This window comes from Callospermophilus lateralis, chromosome 11, assembly GCF_048772815.1.
Source record: "Callospermophilus lateralis isolate mCalLat2 chromosome 11, mCalLat2.hap1, whole genome shotgun sequence".
In the NCBI taxonomy this organism is placed as follows: domain Eukaryota; kingdom Metazoa; phylum Chordata; class Mammalia; order Rodentia; family Sciuridae; genus Callospermophilus; species Callospermophilus lateralis.
The window spans coordinates 68,071,407-68,079,064 of NC_135315.1; positions in this window are offsets into that span (position 1 = coordinate 68,071,407).

Genomic DNA, 7,658 nt, shown 5'->3' on the forward strand with positions numbered 1-7,658 from the left:
TAGTTTTTTAAACTCTAGCCAGAGAAATAGACAGATGAAAGAAATTAAAGGATATGAACAGGAAAATAAGAACTCAAATTTTATCACTACTTGCCATCAACATGATTCTATACCTAGAGGATCCAAAAAATTCCATCAGAATTTTTTTGTAACTAATAAATGAATTCAGCAAAGTAGCAGGATATAAGATCAAAACTCATAAATCAAAGGCATTTCTGTACATCAGTGATAAATCCTCTGAAAGAGAAACTATGAAAACTACCCAAATTAACAATAGCCTCAAAAATAAAATAAAATACTTGGGTATCAACTTATTCAAAGACATGAAAGACCTCTACAATGAAAATTACAGAACACTAAAGAGAGAAATTAATTAAGACCTTAAAAGATGAAAAGATCTCCCTTGTTCTTGAAAAGGCAGAATCAATATTGTGGAAATGACCGTACTACCAAAAACACTATACTGATTTAATGGAATCCCAATCAAAATCCCAATGACATTCCTCATAGAAATAGAAAAAGCAGGGGCTGGGATTGTGGCTCAGTGGCAGAGTTCTTTCCTCACACATATGATGCACTGGGTTCGATCCTCAGGACCACATAAAAATAAATAAGTAAAATAAAGGAACTGTATCCATCTATAATTATAAAATATATTTTAAAAAAATAAATAGTAAACGCAGTCATGAAATTTATCTGGAAACATAAGAGGTCAAGAATAGCCAAAGAAATACTTTGCAAGGAGAGTGAAGCAGGCAACATCATTATACCAGACCTTAAACTATATTACAGAGCAATGGTAAAAAAAAATGGCATGGAATTGGCACCAATATAGACTTGTAGATCAATAGTACAGAATAGAGGACACAGAGAAACCCACATAAATGCAGTTTTCTCATTCTAGACAAAGGTAGCAAAAACATATATTGGAGAAAAGATAGCCTCTTCAGTAAATGGTGCCTGGAAAATTGGAAATCCATATCCAACAAAACAAAATTAGACCCTACCTATCACCATGCACAAAGACTCAGCTCAAAGTGAAACAAGGACCTAGCAATTAATCTAGAGACCCTGTGCCTAATAGAAGAAAAGGAAGGCCAAAATCTTTATCATGTCAGATTAGGCCCTGACCTCCTTAATAAGACTCCTCTTGCACAAGAAATAAAATCAAGAATCAATAAATAGAATGAATTCAAACTAAAAAGCTTCTTCTCAACAAAAGACATAATTGGTGATATGAATAGAAAGCCTATATAATGAGAGAAATTTTTACCACATTCACATCTGATAGAGCACTAAACTCTAGGGTATATAAACATATATGTGAATCAATCAGCAAATACTACAAAAAAAATTTCTTAATAAAATACTTAGAATGGAAAGTGAAGCAGTTGTAGGCAGGAGTGTATATTCACTATCTATGCCAGACTGACCTTGGTGTACTCTCTTCCTGGGCTCTTTGCCCAAGAGAGAGCAAGGTATTTGTTAGAGAGAGCAAGACCTGGGCATTATTTATTAAATCATTCCTCTTTTAATGTTGCTTGCCATTCTGCCTTGCCGCAGTCTCTGGCTGGGCACAAATCACGAGCCTCCACACAGCTTGTAGATTCAAACAGCAATTCTTTATTCCCGAACTCACACCGGCCGTCTACAAACATGTTCTGGGGGAATCCACGTTCTCTGCCCAAATCCACTCTCTGCCCAAATCCACTCCACATGGGCTTCTGTCTCCCAAAATATACTGTCTGACCCTAAGAACTCAAGAGGAACTCAGCAGCAGGATACGCCCTATTCTAAAGAGGGAACACCCTAATCTCCTATTATGCTAAACTGCCCTATTCTAAAGGGGGAACACCCTAATCTCCTATTATGCTAAACCGCCCTATTCTAAAGGGGGAACACCCTAAACACGGATCCGCCCTGGTCCTTGAGCAAGGTCACCTTACATGCAATGTCCTGCAAAGTGTCCTATTTCCATGAGTCCTTCCACTAAAGAAACATGGGGGTATGCTGGCAAGGAAATTGTCATACCTACTTGGCTGATGGCTCCCAGCACTGCCTTCTGGAATGGAATGGGGATGTAGCTGGCTAAGATGGCTCTCAGCTACCTGCTTACCACTACAAGGTAGGATGGAATTTAAAGTACTTTCTATTTGGAGTTTTATCCACACCATTTATAACCACAGTCAAACATTTTAACACCAAAAAAAAATAATAATAATAACACAATCAATAAATGTGCCAAGGACCTGAACAGACACTTATCAGAAGAGGATATACAATTAACCAACAAATATATGAAAAATGTTCATCATCTCTAACAATTAGAGAAATGCAAATCAAAACTACTCTAAAATTTCACCTCACTCCAGTCAGAATAGCAGTTAATACGAATACAAACAACAATAATTTTTGGTGAGGATGTGGGGAGAAAGGTATATACTCATACATTGCTGGTGGGAATGAAAATTGGTGCAACCAATATAGAAAGTGGTATGGAGTTTCCTTGAAAAACTTGGAATGGAACAATCATTTGACCCAGATATCTCACTCCTCAGTCTTTACTCAATATTTAAAAATAGCATATTACAGGGATACTGCCACATCAATGTTTATAGCAGCACAATTCACAATAGCTGAACTGTGGAAGCAATCTAGATGTCCTTCGGTAGATGAATGGATAAAGAAAATGTGGTGTATATATATATATATATACACAATGGAATACTATTCTGCATTAAAAGAGAATAAAATGGCATTTGCAGGTAAATGGATGGAGTTGGAGAAAACAATGCTAAATGAAGTTAGCAAATCACCAAAAACTTATTTGCCATGCCCCTTCACTCAGGGAAGTTGTTTACCTATTTCTACTAGTGCAATTCTTGGAATCCACCTAAGACCCAAATACCATGACCAGTATAGCCAAACTAGCAGGTTCTGGTGAGGAGTGATGGGATATTGGATAAATAAGATTCACATATACATATTTTGAAGATAAAACTGGGGTTGGGTGGAGTGCTGCTGTCTGAGCAGGTCTAAAGAATTACACCAGCAAGCTATATTATATATGTATATCTCTAAATCAGATTAAAGACTATGCAAGCATTATTTTTGTATTCATGACAGTTACAGAGATAGTAAATGTATGCAGTTATTTCCTCAGTTACATTCTATTGCAGTGTGCAATCTTAGGATTGTGCAGCTCTCAAGAAGGTCCATTGTTTAAAGTTACCAATTCATAGGTAGATTCAGGAGGAGCAGAACTGACGAAACTTTGTGATTGTCTTAGCAAGGAAGTTCCTTCATTCCCAGGAGCTGCAGTGCCTGAAAATAAGGTCGAGGCTGATAAAACTCTAGCAAGAAGGACATCTCCTTAGCAACCAGGCATCCTATGCCTTTGCGCCGAAACTTTCCCAGTCACAAAGTATGCCACAGACATGAAGTCAGGAGGGATCCCAATCTCACACACTAGTATCCCAGTCACTGTCACCACTCTCCACACTCAAATGACCCATAGAGATCAGCATCTGCCCAGCTTGATGGTTGGGTTGATTTAATCTCTCCAAAGAATATACTACCCTATACAACTCCAAACTCACACTTAGAGCTAGAACCAGCCCCAAGAACTCCAAGCAGAACTCTGCATAAGCCCCAACCTACATGAAATAATCTATGCTGTATGAATAAAACTCCAATAGAAAATACTTCCAGTTGCACCCTACATAGCAGTGGTAAGCAGGTAGCTGAGAGCCATCTCACAAGCTACATCCTCAGTCCTTTCCAGGAGGGAGACTGGCAAGCAACATACAAAAAGGAATGATTTAATAAATAATACCCAGAACTCACTCTCTCCTGGGCACGGAGCCCAGAAAAAGGGCAACAAGGTCAATCTGGCATAGGTAATGAATATCCACTCCTTCCCACAACTGCAACCACCTAAGTAGAGGGACCAGTGTTTTTTTAATTAAGAAAATTTTTATTGTCTTAGTATTTGCTGATTGGTTCACATACATATACATGTTTATGTGGATGTATGTATCCATATACATACATTCACATTGTTTTTTCTTTTTTGTCAACTTTTTCTCTTTTATTGTCCTTCCTTTGTCCCTTCCTCTTCTTTTCCCTCTTCATTTCTTTTTAGATTCTATTCATGTGCTTACTCTCTTGTGCTTTCTATCTTCCACTTTTTCAATATCCATTCTAACCCTTTCTGCTTCCTAGCTCATTTCATTTCTACTAATTAACTAAATTTTAAACATCTTTTAAATAAATTTGTTTTATCTATCTGGGGAGTGGAAGGAGTTGGATTAGTGGGTTCCTCAATGTCATAGTAGCTGTACATAAGGGAATAAAAAAGGCAATTTTACAGTGGCAAACTGAGCCTACACAGCTGAGAAGAGTGAAGGACACTTTCATCTGAAACTGGCAAGCTCAACTCTAGTAAAAAGACCTTGCCTAACAGTGGGGTTGGTGGGTAACTGAGACTGACTGAAAGTTAGATCAAATATTGTGATTCCCAAGTCACCTCTCAAAGCCTAGAGGAAACCAGAAGATAGGATGATATTTCCCATTATCCTCCCAGCACAGACACTGAAGCTTTAGGAAGAAGTGGTGCAAGAGAGGTTTTCAGGCAGAAATGGCATGAAAGTGCACACAGGCTTCCCTAATATGTTTGAACACCTTTAGTCAGAGGTGAGAACAATTCATGCACAGTATCTAAAATCCTACCCCCCAGAAATCTAATTCCAAGGCCTTAGAAGAAAACACACACAGACAGACACACACACACACACACACACACACACACACACATTCCCAAATTTTGCAGAGATCAACTGATCAATAAAACTTGAATCCTCTGCAGCCCAAAATTAAATCAGTAAGTGAATAGCTGACCTAAGATCCCTATATGCTTTCATGTCAATTTTCATTTCTTTAATACCAAATGTCTCAATATTTTCACAAATATTATTCCCATTTTTCACTTTGATTAGTAGACATATGGATAACATTTTCAAAAAACTTTATAAAATTTTATTAGAATATTGCTTTGTTTTGAAGTGGTTCCAGTTACTAGGATTTAGTATCTTTTCTCAAAGTGATGCCAGTATTAATGTAGTTTAAATTCAAATTATGAGGAAGAACTGACACTGGGATATTTGCCCAGTCCTGTTCCCTTAAAAAAATTGGGCTGGGATTGTGGCTCAATGGCAGAATGCTTGCCTCACATGTGTAAGGCACTGGGTTCAATCATCAGCACCATATAAAAATAAATAATACTGTATATATATATATATATATATATATATATATATATATATATATATATATAAATAATTTCTCTCTCTTTCTTTCTCTCTCTCTCTCTCTCTCTCTCTCTCTCTCTCTATATATATATATATATATATATATATATATATATATATATATATATATATATATAAAATGTTTCTTGTAGCTGGGTGCAGAAGCACATTCCTATAATAGCAGTGGCTCATAGGTTGAGGCAGGAGGATCCCAAGTTTAAAGCCAGCATCAGCATCTGAAAGGCCCTAAGCAACTCAGCAAGACTTAGTTTCTAGATAAACTATTAAAAAATCTTGGGGATGTGGCTCAGTGTTTAAACACCACTGGGTTAAATACCCAGTAGCAGAAAAAATAAAACAACAACAATAACAACAAAAACAAACCTTGTTTAATAGAAGAAATAGTTATCCCAGAAGATGCATCTAAATGTGAAAGATGGAGCTAAAAAAATGATAGGCAGACTAGTTAGGAACATTGATTGTTACAATTCCATATACAAAGTATGATAAGCCAGACCACATGTGGTCAAGCTTGTGAACAGCATATGATCAACAGTCTGACTGGAGGGTGAAGGGACCCATAATCACCAATTCTCTCACTCTGACTGGATGTAGAAACCCCCTCCCCCAAAATCATGAGCCAATAGTTTTAAGGGTAACCTCCAACAATACCACATAAATCCCTAGACAGCAGCAATTCAGCTGCAACCAGTTTGGGACTCGTGCCCAGTGGAAGTTGAACCTCCTCTCTGTTTAAAGAAAGAAATAGGACTGGGGCTCTAGCTCAATGGCAGAGCAGTTTCCTAGCATGTGTGAGGCACTGGATATGATCTTTATCATCAACTAAAACTAAATAAAATAAAGGCATTCTGTCCATCTACAACTACGAAAAAAAATTTTATTAAAAAAGAAATTTTCACTTTACCCTTTGTTGTCCATGGGCTTCATTCTTCAGATCTGTAAGATAACTACATCTTCAGAACCTTTTAGATTTGGGGACGTGTGTGGGGTCCTTGAAAGATAGAGTAAAATGAACTTTTGGTTTTCTGGAGTCGTATAGTACTTTTAAGGGGGAAAATGCATTTCAATCCAAAAAATAAATACTGGGTACCTGTCAGCAACTTAAAAGCCATTACTGTGGCTGCCAATCTAAAGACACTGAAGATGAGCTTGCTGGAGAACACTTGATCAATCTCCCTTGTCTCTGATGGTGGAATGTTGGTGATATTGTGCTTCAGCCAAAGAACCCAAACCAGGTTGACCTGGTAACTTCAAGTGTTTGCTTCTTTCACTTTCTGACTGACTTGAACCAATGATGGAGGGTGTCCTCACCTGATGTGTCTTCTTGGATCTGAAGAGGGAGTCTTAATCTGATCTGAGATCCCTTGGAAAAGTGAGGACCCACTAATTCCCAGAATGTGAACCAAACAGTCTGTGTCTCTTTGTCTAATTCTTTGATGAAATTTTCTTTTCCCACCACTTCTCATGCAGCAGCAGACCCAGGTTCTTGATATCCTCCTATGAATCCTATTTTTTTTTCAAAATAAACCATAGATCAGACTATGGGGAATTCTTGAATCCTTGAGCAACATTTAAGACCCAAATCCCAACCATATGCCTAGTAACCACTTTTAGGACAGGACCAATTCTCTAAGAGCTCACAGGATAAACTTTAGGACCAAAGGCATAACATAAAATAATAGTCAATAAGATTTTTCTGTCCAAAGGGATATGATTGCTTTTTCTCCTTAAATTAGGACATTACCCAGAGCATTATCTGACCTGCCTCCCTCTCCAGGGAGTATGGAGAGTTTGGGCTTCTTTTGTTTTGATGAAAGTGCTTTCTCTTGTGGCAAGAGTGGTGTTCAGAAATTATGTAAGGATTGTTTCGGGATGTATATTTGGAAAAGGAAGTCAGCAACTAGGAAGAAAAATCATTTGGTATGCTAAGAGAGAACAAAACTAAGGATTTAAACAGATATACATATGTCTAAGAAACATACATATGTCTAAGAGACATTTATGTCTAAGAAAGTTGCAGATGGTTTATGCAAGGTAAATTTTAAACAGTTTTGTATGTTGTGTCTATTGGATTTTTTTGTTGTTGTTGTTGAGGAGAATGTATCCTAGAGGGCAGATGGTCAAACCTATTTTGGAATCTTTTGAATGGTTGCTTCATGGCTGTTGCTGTTTTGGTTTGCTGCGGTATGATTTATGCCCCAGGTGTGCATGGTTTTAGTTATACATATACATCAAGAAGGTGGGTGTGTTTGTCTGAGAGATTTTTTTTTTAGTTGCACACAATATCTTTATATTTTTTTATTTTTTATGTGGTGCTTTGCACATGCT